Source organism: Cyanistes caeruleus, chromosome 1 (assembly GCF_971803275.1).
Source record: "Cyanistes caeruleus chromosome 1, bCyaCae1.hap1.1, whole genome shotgun sequence".
Classification (NCBI taxonomy): domain Eukaryota; kingdom Metazoa; phylum Chordata; class Aves; order Passeriformes; family Paridae; genus Cyanistes; species Cyanistes caeruleus.
Window position 1 is genome coordinate 4,552,234 of NC_141701.1, and position 15,260 is coordinate 4,567,493.

The 15,260-nt window shown below is 45.8% G+C and overlaps 1 long non-coding RNA gene across 1 annotated transcript; it reads right to left on the minus strand.

Moving 5' to 3' along the window:
- Positions 1-2,387: 2,387 nt before the first annotated feature.
- LOC111925234 (uncharacterized) lies at positions 2,388-8,079 on the minus strand. Its single transcript, XR_002862133.2, has 2 exons — positions 7,759-8,079; positions 2,388-3,741 (listed from the first exon to the last, which is right to left on the minus strand). It is a non-coding gene; the product is annotated as an uncharacterized LOC111925234 (long non-coding RNA).
- Positions 8,080-15,260: the final 7,181 nt, after the last annotated feature.

Consider the following 15,260-nt stretch of genomic DNA (forward strand, 5'->3'; position numbering starts at 1 on the left):
CTTTGGCTGTACAGTGCCCCTGCCAAGAACATCCCACTATCCCCCGGTGCAAACCCAAGGTCCCAAGAGAAGAGGAGGCTCAGGGGAAACCTTATCACCCTCTGAAAGGAGGCTGGAGCCAGTCTCTTCTTCCAGGTGACAAGTGACAGAATGAAAGGAAATGGCCTCAAGTTGTGCCAGGGGAGGTTTAGATTGGATATAGGAAAAATTTCTTCACTGAAAGGGTGGTCAGGAATTGGAAGAAGCTGCCCCAAGAAGTGGTAGAATCCCCATCCCTGGAAATGTTAAAAAAAAGGTGGATGTGGCATTTAAGGATGTGATTTAGTGCTGGACTTGGCAGTGCTGGGTTAAGTGCTGGGACTTGAGGATCTTAGAGATCTTCCCCAGCCTTAATGATTCTCTGATTTATGAAGCCAGTGCCCCCAGACACGCTCTGCACAGAGCTGTTGGTGGCACAGACCTTGTGCAGTCCCAGGGCTGGGTCTGGTGTCACAGTCCCAGGCTCAGAGCTGGGTTTTGGTACTGTGTAGGACATGGTCCATGCTGCCACACCATTCCCATGTCACACAGTGCTGGCACACCTTCCATTGCACTGGATGGGGACAGCCAAGAGTTCCTGCTCTCTCATGAGCTTCTGCCCTCAAAGTGGTGAGAGTGATTTTTCCAGTCAGCTGCACTCTGGAAAGTGCTAATACACAGCATTCCATCAAGCTGCCCCCTCTCTCCTCCTTTCCAACTGCAATCCCACATGTTCTGCTACTAAGGAGCAGAAAGATAGGAACAAACAGTTTCAAATGGGAAGTCTGGGGAAAATTATTTCACTTTGTCAGGTCAGTAATGTCCCCCAAATATATTTTTCAAACTGTGCACATCTGGAGTTAATACAGATGGTGAACAAGAGCATCCAGAGACTCATATGTGATAGCTGGCCACTGGTCATCTACTGAATCATTTTCCTTAATACTTCCTCCCAAACTTGTTTTGGGCAAAGTACCCAGCAATGATGCAAAATCCTGAAGCTGCTGAAGTCAGAAGGAGAGCTGCCAGTGACTGAAGATTTGCAGTCTGGTTTTAGTCGTGATAGGAAGAGAGAGATCAAACCATGGAATCATTGAATATCCTGAGTTGGAAGTGACCCACAGGGGTCATCAAGTCCAACCCCTGGCCCTGCACAGGACAATCACAAGAATCCCAAGCTCCTGAGATTGCTTTTCAAACATTTATTGAACTCTGTCAGGCTTGGTGCTGTGACCACTTTCCTGAGGATCCTGTTCCAAAGTCCTGGTAACCTGTTCATCCCTCACCTTGGTTTGGCTGGGGTCAGGGCCCCTCCACAGGCTCAGGTGTGTCAGAGTAACCCCGTTCAAAGCACCCACAAAGGAGGCAGCCCAGGAAGGAGGCACAAGTCCATGTTTACTGAGGCTGGACACAACGCAGAAGCTTTCTTTAGTTCTTCCCCAGGAGAAGAACAGCCTGTGGTCCCACCCAAATGGGCTCAAGGGCCTTTTCTCTCCCCACACCCTCAGTCCTCATGTCCTTGGGGCCTCCCCCAGGGTGCAGGAGGACAAAGGCACCTCATGCACTCCAGGTTTGCTGTGGCTCCTCCCAGCTCAACCTCCCCAGCATGTGTGGCCTGCAGTCCTTCCCCAGCTCATGCCCTGCAGTCCTTCCCCAGCTCATGCCCTGCAGTCCTTCCCCAGCTCATGTCCTGCCATGGATTCACAGCTCCTCTCCTGCTCTTCCTTATATGGGGACTTGGAACTTCACCTTTCCTGCACTTTGAAAGCCAATGCCAAAAAGTGCCTTTTTCTCTGCTCTGCCACCTGCCACGTTTGTTCCCCTGGTCCCCTGCCCATGCTGGGCACAGACCCAGCCTACCCCACAATGCTCCCCACACAACAGTTCCTTGGGGTGTCCCTGTCCCATACCATCCCCTACCCCACATATGCCATCCACATCCACAGGCATGGGTCCCTTCCCCACAGGGCAACCCCTGGTCATTCCCATGTCCCCAAATTATGGTGCACGTGCAGCAGGGCAGACTGTACAGGGAACACATCCCTGCCGACCCAGACATGGGAACTGCCTGTGGTGCAGCAACCTCTCTCTGTTTAATCCTGACTAAGATCTTAATTTTCATCTAATTGCAGCCAAATCAGGATTTTTGCTTTTATGTTTTGAGGTGAGATTTTTTTTCTATTTGAAAAGAAAAAGAAAAAGAAAAAGAAAAAGAAAAAGAAAAAGAAAAAGGCTGAGGATTCTTTTAGGCAGCAAAAATGCAATAAAATTAAAGTAAGTAATAAAATAAATATAACACAATAAAATGCAATAAAATGCAATAAAAGCACAGGAGTGCAGTCATTAACTCTTAGAGCCATTAAACAACATGTTTTTAACTGCCAAAGTCTTTAATGGGAATATTTTGGTCTGTAATGACAATCTGCCTTCTCAGAAGCCCTTTCTTTCCAGACAAGGGTTTGTCAATCCTTACTATGGTAACCAGCTTGAAAATTCTCTCTTTGCAGCCAGGGAATACAGCAGATATGGCAAAAAGGGATTGGCAGATTCAGGAAGGCAATTCCCAGAAAAAAAATCTGGCTGGTGAGAAGAGGATGGAAAAGAAAACTCTCCTGAGACAGAAAATCCTTTGGAGGTGAGATGATGCAGCACTTCAGACACACCATCTCTCTCTCCAAACATCTGCTTCTCCAGAATATAAAAATAAAACAAGGGTCCACAAAGGGACAAACAAGTGTGGAGTAGGAATGAGCTGGTCAGAAATTCTGGAAGAGGAAAAACTCGTTTTTCCAAACATGTTGGATGGGAGAAAAGCATCCAGCAAGTGGGTACCCAAGCCCAGCAGGATAGAGGATCACTGAACAGTTGCTTCTCATCCACTCCTCCCACCTAGTGACAGGCACAACACCCACAGTGACAATCCCTCCAGAACCATCACAAAGAGAACTCTGAGGAACAGGCAGAATTGATCCTGCTGGGTCTTATCCAAAGGGTAGAATTAGTTTTCTGCAATTTCCTCCTCCAATGTTTTCCACTGCTGTGTCTCAGGGTAGCTTTGGTCTGTGCTCATTCCAGCTGGTTTCCAGTAGGATAACCCCTCCTCCCTTTCCAGGCAAAGCCAGCTTGCCCAGTTCTCCAAAGGACTTCAGATGGATGGAAGACACTGCACAAGTCCCCAGGGCCCTGGCTGCAGTTGTGCTCCTGGAAGGAGTGGGGATGTGTGGCCAGGTTTGCAGCTCTCACTGTCTGCAGCTCTCACACACTCAGCTGGAGTTTGCAGTCACAGAGATTTGGCTCCACGACTCTGGGTGTGATTTCAAATCCCACAGTCCGTGCTGCCTCCCTGAATTGCAGCTGCTTTTCCACATCCCTGGCAGGTGAACAAGGAGGAGGTGGCACGCACTCTCATGAGCCTTGGGTGACTACTGCTTTTGCTGCTCACATTTAGCAGCCACATATTCCACTGACATTTATCTCAGCTGCCTTCTGTCTCTCCATGAAATGATCACAGCTCTCTGTGTGGAAAATTTAGTTGCTGTGAGGATCAAGCTGTGCTGCTGGTTCCATGTGGGAAGGATCGGAAGTGGATTAAGCGGGGTTTCAAAACACAGATTGAAATGATGGGCTGGAACAAGATCTTGGTTTAGGAGCACCATGAAAACATCATCTCAGATTTCGGCACACAGAAAGTTAGGAGTGAATTGCACGCCAGGATTTTTCAGACTGCGAAAATAAAAAGAGCAATAGGAAGGGTGACAGAGAATTATAAAACCACAAAAGGAACATAATAGTGATTTTTTCACTGTCTCTTTTAATGCAAAAGTTAGGAAAATTAAACTAAAACAAGGACTCTTCAAGGCAATATGCAAGTCAGTGCTTTATGTAATGTGTGGTCATACTACGAAAATCCTCATCACAAGATTTTGTGGTGCTAGAAGAGGTTAGGCTGACTGGTCAGTCATTCCCAGGGTCCTCCTGGTCACTCTTTTTATTGTCATTAAAAATAAATTCAATGGTTTCCTTTTTCCAGTCCCTGGAGACCTCACTGACTGCCATGACTTCTTAAATATCTCAGAGAGCGGCTTGGCAACTGCCTCAGCCAATTCCCCCAGGACTTTGGGATGCCTCTTTGGAATGCCTTTGGGATGTCTTGGAATGCCACAGACTTATACATGTTCAAAATCCTCAGGTCGTCACAAACCTGATCTCATACAGTGTGAGGGATTTGCTCAGCCAGCCCCTGCCTTGTAGCCCATTCAGTTTAACTGTACAGATCATATTTATGTTCCTGGGATGCTCCTGAGAAATTTACTGCTGTAGGCACAACCTGTGCATCCCCTCAGCTTCAGCCACAGTGGGACACATGAAGACAAAACAGTGCAAAGGCTGAGCTGCAGTGACATTGAGGTGTTGGACGAGGTGAGTTCAGCTCTGACTTAAATTCCCAGTGTTCTTCATGGCTTACAGCTGTCTAGACACCTGTGGAGAACCTGATCCAAAACTGGTGCTGATGTTCCCAAACATCAACAATCACTCAGCATTGATTAAGCACTCAGTCTCCCCACAAGCTTGTCTCTCTCCTGCTCTCTGCTCTCAAGTTCAGTCTTCCCTCAGGGGAATTGCTGCACAACTTGGCTTTAACCAAAATAAACTGTCCTGGCACAAGTTCCTGTTTTTCAAGATATAGCTTTGAAATAACAAGGAGCAGATTTTCCCCTTCCTTGCTCTTACAGGCTCCATTGTGAGAGCTTCAAAGATTGTCACCTACAACACCATGGTGACCCCAGAGCACCCATATATTTATTCTCTCCTGAGAGGCATTTCTGTAGCCAATGGAGAATTATAGGTTGAAAACAGACAAGATTTTCCATGACTTGTAAACTTGTGGAAAAATCAGAGGGACAAAGACAGCTTGGGGCTTCCAGGCCGTAAAACAACATTCAGCCCATCTGATTTTAAGTGTTTTAGACTTTATATCAATATTGTTCTTCCATGGGGGTGGGTAGGAAGAGGGACTCATCTACCCCAACAGCAGGAGAAATCTTTTGGAAACAACAACAAAACCACAAGCCTGGGTAATCCCTGTTAACAAAACAAAGCTGCAGTTCAGATTGTGTGCACAAACTGGAATCAGGCAGATTTATTGCTGTGGTGATATGAGACCAAAGAGATATCAAAGTGGTCACAAAAGTATTTTGGAAACTCACCAAGTGCATCCTTTTGTCATCCTCTCTTTCCTACCTCAATTTGAAGGAATCGAGCCCCAAGTATTCTAATCCAGTTTGGATCTCCCACTCTGTTCCTCCTGTTATTTTAACTTTAGGCACAGCAGTCCTTTGAAAAAGTGCCCTGTTCCCACTGCCTGGGAGCTATGGGAAAAAGCTATCTTGGTCCTATCAGGAATGTGCCTCGCCTCTGCCCTGCGGTTGTGTTGCCTTCGGAGAAACTGGTGTCACGAAGCACTGCAGAAGGACAGGCCACAGAGTTCCCTTGGAAAAGCTGGGGAAAGGAGGGGGACAAGTGGGTCAGGCTGTGCTGTTCCTTTTTTCTGAGAAACTGGAGGAAAGTGGGAGATACCTGGGTTGTTTTCCTGGTTCTTTGGGGATGTTTTAGAGAGGTGGAAAGTTTAGGACAACAAGCAGCCAGGATATGAAAAACCCAATCCCTATGAGCAGCTGGAGGCTGTGGTGGATTTGATGATCTTAAAGGTCTTTTCCAATCTTAATGATACTTTCATCCCAGGATTCTAAGGGAGATGCTGGGAAGCATCTCACACAGTGCTAGGAGCCCAGACATCTGCAAGTGAATCAAGACTTTTCTGGCTGTTCTCTCTCCACATGGTATAATGGGAGTTCAGACACCTAGTACATATGGATACATGGACATGGAGACTCCCACATATCTGGGTCTCCATCCAGAGCTGAATCCCACCCTGGAGACAGTGGGATGAATTTCCGCTCACCTGGACAAAGGGTTTTATGTGTGTAGGTACCATGAGAATTACTCAGCAAGGGCTGAGTGGGGAAGAACACTCTTTGTAGCTTGGGTTTGCTGTACGTCCTACCTGACACAGCTCCTGGGAATTCATCTTTCGACCCAAAGGCTCAGCTCCTTGGAAAGTGGAAGAGCTTAAGTGAGAAAGGAGTCCAGTGAGCAGGTACTGACCCTCCATGTGAGCATCTGTACTTGCCTTCCAGCCAGGAGAGGTGTTAAGCTGGAATACATTGCATGCTGAAGAGACACATCTTCTATTTCCCAAACAGAACCATTATCCATGTACAGTTACAGTATCCTGTTCCAAATTTCCTAAGAGAGCTACAAGGTGTAACCAGAAGAGGCAAGCTGAGAAACTGGGACACCCAGCCTCAGAAGGATGAGAGCCACTGCCCTCCATCCCACAGCCTGTGCAATCTCCAAGCTCCAAAAGTGTCTCATGACAGTGTCTGGGAAATCCACCAGGGGATGGAAGATTTGTCCCCTCAGGAACTACAAGAGATCCACAACCTTCTCAACCAACTGATCAGCCAGTATTTCCAAGGGTATCTCAAATACCACTAAATGCCCCTGTTGAGGTAACTGAAGCCTGACCATTCCTTACCATGTGACTCGAACAGTTTGATTTCAAGGAGCATTTGGACAATATTCCCAAGAACATGGTATGATCTTTGGAGTGACCTGTGCAGGGCCAGGAGTTGGAATCGATGATCCTGGTGAGTCCCTTCCAACTTAGCATATTCTATGATCTTCTCATACACCCAAACCCAGTACCTCTACCAGATCTGGAAGTTTGACTTGTGACTCTTTATCAGAGTCCTGAAATGGGCAGGTATTTCTTCCCTTTATGTCCATAGCAAAATTCTCACTGAACTCAGAGAGAAGAACCAGAAGTCACAGCCCTCAGTGGTGGAAAGTGCACAGACAAGTGAAGAGGAGGGAAATCCTCAGAAAACAGCTTGGCTAAAGCTCTCCCAGACCACTGTCATTGCCCCCTTCACCTCAGCCTACTCCTCAAGCACATGGACCCCATCTGTGTTCCCAGCTGCCAGGAACATTGCACTTGGCACCTGATGTGCCTCCTCCAAAAACCCTCAGCTGTGCAGAGCATGGTGGACTCCAGTCTGGAAACACAAGCCACTCCGAGAAGAGCTCTTCCCCCCGTTGCTGTGATGGGACAGAATAGGTTAATCCTTTTGCAAGGGTGTTAGGCCAGCTGCCAAGCCTGCCTGTGGGGAATTCATCCAAACTTGACTCATCTTCAAGTGATTCAGATTGTTCCCTTTAGTACTTTGAAAAAGGTTATCAGTCTTCTTGCATCAGGACAGAGCAGGATTGATGGGTGAGGCAGAAGGCAACATGCAACACACTTGGCCTCCTTCAGAGTGATTTGGGACTGGCTATTCACTCACCTTCACAGAAATCCACTTTCCACCTGTGAAATGAAGGGGTTTGCATTTCTCTGCAGTATCTGAGTACCTCAGGAGATTACTCTGGGCTAGCCAAGCATCCTGGCTCTGCTGGACTGAGAGCCCATAAAAAGCAAAGCAAGGGCTGAGTCAAGCCCTTGGTATGCTGCCCTTGTAGCTGCACTTTGCAGTAAAGGCACTGGCCAGAGCACAAAGCCCAGTCAGAGAAACACCATGTCCAGTGCCAGCAGAACTAGGAACAACACACTCTCCACAGACATCCCCAAGATCACACTATTTTCCAAGCTCTGGAGAAACCTGGGAGAAAATGCCTCACCTTTGCTGGATCACCAAAGCCAGGAGAGGAGATGATCAGCATCAAGCCACAGGTAGTCACTGCTTCTGTCTTCCTCCCTTGGAGCAAACAAACTCCTCATCCTCATGCTCACAGGTGGGTAGGATCTCCCTCACTGGACATGTCAGAGTGTTTTCTGGTAAATAACTACTATGAACCTATAGGAGTGGGATAGGAAGAGCAGGTGGGAGATGGAAAGAACAGCAGGGATACCTGGAAAGGACATGGGTAAGCTGGTTCTGCAGCAACACACTCAGCACCACCAGCTTCTACACTTGGTCTTGGAGACTGTCTCTTCTTCTACTAAGCTCACATCTGCCCCTGCAGGCACACCAGGGAACTTTTAAGACCCAGGATAACTTAGGTGGAGATTTAGGAGTTCTTTTGACTCAGTAGTCAAAAGTTTCAGTAGTGCTAAAAGTGAAAGAACAGAACTGAAACTAAGAAAAAAGAATGTCATTTACAAATACATACTCTTTACAAATAATGGGACATCACAATAGCCCTAATTAGATCAAAGACTTAAAAAGACAGGTCATAACAAATATAATCTAGATTGGAGGTCATGCTTATGTCATTGTGACCCATCCAAAGCAGTCAGAAGCGACCTTGGAAGACCTCAGAAGCAGAGACCAATTCTGGCAAGAGCACAGAGCAGCCACACAGCCCCCATTTGTTTCTCAGTGCTTGATATGGGTTTGCCTCAGAGCTGTGTTGGCAGACAAAGATAAGTAACATCAGTTTCCCATTAATCTATGGCCACAATGTCATTGGGTACATGGAATCAAAACAATATTGCTGAGATCTACTTATTTCTCCCATTTTTATACCTATGGTCTTTTGCCAAAAGCTCCCAAAGCCATCAATAGAAACAAATCAATAGCAGGACTAAAATAATTTCCAGGAATGAAATGCATACCTGTTTCTGGTAAATTCCTAAAGGAAAGAGCTTGGATTCACGCAGAAAGGCTTTATATAGTGCAAACTAAAAATATATAAAATATACCACTGGACAAGCTATTCTTTAAATATTTTACTGCTGTCTTTTGTGTCAATGCATCTTCTTGACGGGCTTCTGGCTGAAGGCAGTTTGATGGATACCACCAGTTGTGTAAGCAGATGGAGGGAGCTCGATGCCTCAGTGCACATTGGCCAAGCTTGCACAGCACATCCTCTCCAAGAGGCTGGTACATCAGCGCAGGGGGTGATGTCAGAGGCCAAGAGCACATCAGAAAAGAAGCATTTTCTGAGCTCAGAAGGTTAATGACCCATGGCACTGTGTCCTTACCAGCATCTGCCCGAGTGTAGCCTTGCAGTCATCTCCAAACTGCTGCAGCAAAGGCCAGTCCTGCTTCACCCGCCACAACCCCCGGAGCACACATGAGCTCCCACACTCCTTTTCTGAGGAAAGGCTGGTTGAGGAACTGGTCCAGCATGGGATTAAGCAATGTTTCATTTTTCCAAGACCCTTTCACGTCCAATTCTCTTTAGTCAGTTCCTAGGAACTGACTCCAGCATTTTCCCAGTGCAAATGGGGCAGGAGAAATGTACAGTTGGGTGGAAGGGGAGGGTGCAAACACTGCAGAGCTCTGACCAAAGCAGAGGAAACAAACAGAACCTCAGGCATGACTCCTGTCCACCCACAGATAGGGAGGCAACTTCAAAATGTGGCCTCCAGCCCTAGAGAATAGTCCCTTGAGAGTGGTAGCTTTGTCACTATTACCCTTTATAGACTCTTTACCTTCTCTGTTACTATCTTTATTTCCTCCATGCTAGAGCAGACATAAAAAAAAAAACCACAAAAAAAAACCAAAAACCACACTACTTTTGCATCCTTTTAGGGCTCCTTTGCATCATCAGAGGAATTGCATGTTTCAGACTCAGGCTCACAACTGGATTTGTCTATGGAACATATCCCTGCATGTACCACAGAGCACATTGATGGATTGCCATATTCATACAAGAGCTTGACCACTTTAAATTGTAGTTCAAGGACAGTCCAGAGAGCTTCCCTCCCAAGGCAGGTTGCTGTCACCCCCTTCTCTGGGTGTAGAGAGGCTACTTAGTAGATACACATAGGAAGAGGAGCACTCAGCCATGAGCAAACTAGAGTTTAAACAGAAGAGAAATTGAAATAATTTCAGCTCCATTTCAAGTTTTGATTAGTTGTTTTTTAACAAATTTCTTTGGGGAACTCTTTTATCTGAAATGACTGTTCTGAAGAAGACAAGGAACAGCTAATACATCTCAAGTAAAGACACATAAAGTCCTGTGACAGCCCTTGTAGTCATGTCACAGTGCATGACACATGGCCTACCATAATTCGTGTGGAAGATCCTGCCTAGAAGCCAAAGGATAGAAAGGAAAACTCCCACTGATTTCACAGAGTCAACGAATCATGGAATGGTCTGGGTTGGAAGAAAACTTTAAGATCATCTTATTCCAACCCTGCTGCCATGGGCAGGGACAAGTCTCATTAGACCAGATTTCTGAGAGCCCTGCTCAGCCTGGCCTTGAAAACTTCCAGGGATGGAACATCCACAGCTTCTCTGGGCAACCTGTGCCAGGGCCTCACCACCCTCACTGAAAACAATTTCTTCCCAATATCCAATCTAAACCTGCCCTCTGTCAGTTTAAAGCCATTCCCTTTTGGTCTATCACTACATGCCCTGGTCAAAAGTCCCTATCCACCTTTTTCAACAGGAGACTTAGCTGCAAAACATTAACCCACTTGATTGCATCAGTAATGTTCAGATTCTTGACACTTACTCATCAACCTGACTGGATTGCCAAGGAGGCCACCTAATTCCTGCCAGATGACTTTGGCACAATAAAGTTCTGGAAATTCCCCCACTGGCTGTGCTGATCTACATAAAACAAGAGTGTTATTTCCTTTCCAAACATCTCACCTCATCCCTGCCACAGATCTTTGAGTTTGCTACACATTTACAGCAAACTGGCTGAGAGACAGCAAGGACACACTTAACAAGAGTAGGGCAGGAAGAACATGAGTCCATGAAGGAAATTAAAGGGAATGGATTTTTCCCTCCTTTTTTCTACTCTAGGATAGATCGATTCCTCTAAAATCCAAGCTCATGTATTATCAGAGATGGTCACTGATTACATACCCACATATGAAATTAAACCACAGAATCAGAGAATCATCAAGTATAAAAAGACCTCCAAGATCATTGATCAAACACCACCACGTCAAGTAAACAGCACGAAGTGCCACATCAAGCTGTTTCTTTAACTTCCAGGGGTGGTGTGCCCACCATTTCCCTGGGCAGCCCATTCCAACACTTAATATTCCTTTCAGGGAAGAATTGCATGTTACCTGTCAAAGTCACTTAAAATAGCCAAGGTGCAAGAGCACAAAGGGACATCTTTGCACTGAACTAGCATTTTTCTGATACCCAGCTTGTAGCAGCCCTTGTCAATGTTGGGAACCGACCCAGCTGGTGTTGGCATTGCTGCTATGCTGCAGGGCACCATTACACAGCAGGGATGGGAGCAGGTGGTTCCACCCAACCTCCTCCATCAAAAGTTAAACTGTGGAAAATTCCCATGTGCCAGATGATCTGCCATTAACAAATCAGTCTTGCATGTCCTTCTCTGACCAGCTGAACTAGGACCCATGTGAGCCGTGTTGTTGACTAATGGAAAGTCAAGCCTTAAGGTCTCTGAAGGTTGGGCCACTGAGCCTCAAAATCACTGTGCTTTGCCAGTTTGTCTGAAACACTTTGGGCTGTACAGAACATTGCTGTTGGGCTTTTATTTTTATTTTTAACCTTAATTTTAGCCAGAATGGCAGAGCAAGAGGATGGAAGAAATGTAGTAAGTGTATTTGAAATGGGCATGGAATTTTACACAGGGCAGAGCTCCCAAAAATAGCTACAAAACAGACTGCTTTAAAAAATTTGAAATGACAGATTTTATTGGTGTTAGAAGAATGATTTCTCAGGGCTGTATTTACTGTGGCAAGCCTAGAAGGAAGGGAACATGTGTTCCTACACAAGAGAAAGGAGGAGATGTGCCATCACACAGCCAGACAGCTCATGGGACCAGGCTGCTCCACCATATACGCTTATCACAGTGGCACTGCAGTACTGTATGTTCAAATGTTTTTGTAGATATTGACTAAAGACTCTTGAAGATTTGCTCACGTCACAGGAGAGGAAGAGGAAAAGAGAAGACGCAGATTGGTTTCAATCTGCTTCTTCACTTGGTCACTGTGGGAAAAAATATCTACATGTCCATGTGGTAAGTAAAGTCCTTGGATGCAGTTTCATGTTTCCCTGGGTCTGGTCTCATACCTAAGTTTGTGTAATATGGGAAAGTAATAAAAGGAAAAGTCCATAGCAAAATGAGCTCAGCCAAGTTCCCAGAATCCTCACACTGAAGCTCCTTTCACAGAGCAGCTAAACAAGGAAACTGCAGGTTCTGAATGCAACCTCCAGCTCAGGCAAAAGCTCACTGGGAGAAACAATAACCCCTGGCAGGGCTCCAAATGAATCATTATGTCTTTATGAGCCATTGTTTCCCATTGATGGACCTTCTCTCATTCACAAAAAGCTGCTTTTTTGAGGCAAGAGGAAGAAACACATTAGGAAACACAGAAGCAAGTCCCTGAGTGGTCAGGGTAGCATGGGAGCACTGTGAGAATCCAGCTGTTATTTACCCCTGACAGAGTTGAAATGCCTTCATGGACAAACCTTCTTGCTGTCTGCTTCTGTCCCTTATGCCTGTAAACTTCACAGTGGAGTTTTCCCTTTGGAGCTAAAGTCTGGCTACAGCACCTCTAGCAGTTCCTCTTGCTTTCCATCCCACCAACATAGCCCATGTTGATCACATGGCTCAAGCACTTCTCAAGGGTTTAAATGAAGACAAAATAAGCTGAAATCTGTTCTTTTTCATCCCTCAATTGATTAGTTGGCCAAGTGACAAGACCCTGCCCACTAAGTTTGGGAGAGGGTGTTGGGGCTCAATTTGGTTTTGTACCTGGTGGCACCTTGAGTCCTTGGAGATGTCCCTTGGCAGTCAGTTATGGCAGGTGAAAACCCATGCAATTAGAGCAGAGCAAACACAGGTGAAGTTAGTACCTCTAAAATGGCATCTACAGGTAGGCAACAGTCTGGGGACCCTCCTGGCTTGTGCCTGAGTATCTGTCTAGACTGCGTTGACTGGATGTCCAGTGACTGGAGCAGGAATCTGGACACCCAGAGGACAGGAAAACACCAACACTTAGGGTTCTTCACACCAGACAATCCAGCTCTCTGTGCTCTGATGTCTGGTGAAGCCTGAGGTCTTTTAGTAAAACCTACACTCCTCACAGGGCTACGAAACAAGGCACAAATCCTGCTGAAGACCTGTGGCTTTCCAGCATCTCAGGTGGGACCAGGTACCTCCACACAGACAGAGTCCAGCCCCAAGCCTGTCTTCTCTGCTTCTTCCTCTAAGCCAAGCCATGCTGGCCAATGCCATGAAATGCACGGACATGCAGAGCTCAGGATGCCAGGCTGGGCTGGCTGCTGACATGCAGCCCTGGGAACCAGCCACAGGGATGTGGCCACAGGTTCTGTGTGCCACTGACAGCTCTGATACCTCTCACAGCCCAGCCTGACTCTGAAGAAGGACACAGCAGGATGGCTGGGAAAGGGATGCTTTTCGCAAATGCTACTGAAGCAAAGAGTTCCCACAGTGCTCACAAGGATTCCAGGAGTGGTGTGCTGTCCTCTACTGGGTGAGAGGCATTTTTTTGGCAGCATGAAGGGCTGAACTCTTGTTTTACTCCACCTCTGCATGTTCACTTTTGGAGAAGCCTCTGCTCTTTCTGGAATGATGCAGATTTGATGCAGAAGTGGTTTGGAAGCAGCTGTTGGAGCAGACAGAGCCCATTCTCTGCTCTCTCCCCAGGATACCTTGGATTTTCACGTCTTCAAAGTACAGAGCCAAGCTCCTGCAGGCTCCAAGGGCCACCTTTGCTCCCAGCATTAGGAATTGCAGGAAATATTTTCTTCCATCCTCAAAAACTCCTCAGATATGTGCCAGGCTAAATCTACACTCTCCCTCTCTCGCTATATGGTACTTTGTTTTCAATCTAATACCTACATGACCATAAGATCTCCCTGAACAACCCTTCACACTCACTAAAATGTGTGAAAGACTGTAAATATCCCTGTCAGGTAAATGAAGAGTTAATATTCCTGGGAGGTTATCACTAAAATAGGACTCCTGCCCAGGAATGATGGCTTTATGGGCACAGCTCCACCGTGATGCTTTCTTCAGACCTAGCTGATCTGCCTTCCTCTGTTCAGGAGGTCCATTTGTAGTAAAAATCTATAAATAGTCTGATAGGTTGAAAGAAGAGATGAAAAACTGCCAGTGCTGGGTCATTTAATGTATAGACAAAGACATGTTCACTTCATCTGTCATGTAAACCTCAACTGCTCAAGTTTATCATTCACTGCCAAAAATGCTATTACAGCAGTTTGAGATTAGAAAGACAGTTTTATTCCTCCTTCTGACTGACCTTTGGATGGATTTTTCAACTTGGAAAAAGAAAAAAAAAACACTTTATATGCTCTGAACTGGAGCATAGAAAAGTCTAACACATTTCTAAGTATAGATGTGGTGATTTACAAGGAACTCTTTTTCTGGTTTTTATAAGACTCTGTCTTTCTTCAGCCATGAACAGTGCATTGGTTCTGACAAGGACACCAGGAACCTTTGAGAGTAGAATTATTTATGACTGGGAGTGTGTGATCCAATGGATAAGAAACTAGACTTATTACTTGGCTCTGCCATGGATGTACTGAACAAGAGCTTTCCCTTTCTATGTCTCTTCTCTGCAGTGATGGTATATCAGAGTAAAAATCTATTTTCTCAGTACTGTTTTCTAAATAATCCAGTACAGCCCAACCATCCTGGCAGCACTAGATGATGCCTCCTTGTTCGTAATCCCTGCTCCCTGCAGGGTTTTTTTGGCAATGCCAAGTGTCCTCCAAACCAAATGCATCCATGTCATCAAGTCGTTGGTGCTCTTTATGAGTCTGGTACCTGAGACCAATCTCAGTGCCTGGTCCTAAAAGTTCACAATAAATTATTTGTATCAAGGTACAGATGGTCTAATAATGGATGACAGACCAGCTGTGTTAAGAGCTGGAAAAGTGATCCATGATCCAAAAAGAGCACAGGTTTCATTGTTTCATTACAGTTGGTCAGCAGCATTGGGGCAAATTCTGTATTTGACGTACCTGAGGCTCTAAGATCCAAGTGCTCAATGGTTCACATCACACTACTCAACTCAAAAATCTAAAAAAACCCCAGTATTTAGGGCATGAAACCCCGAGTCTGGAATTCCTGGAAGAATTATGTTATGTGGTCATGCAAAGGCATCTGGCTTTGCTCATGGCCAAAAGAAACCTTAAACATAGGTGTGATTAATCTGCTGTGAATAATTTGGCATTAGCGATAAAACTTGC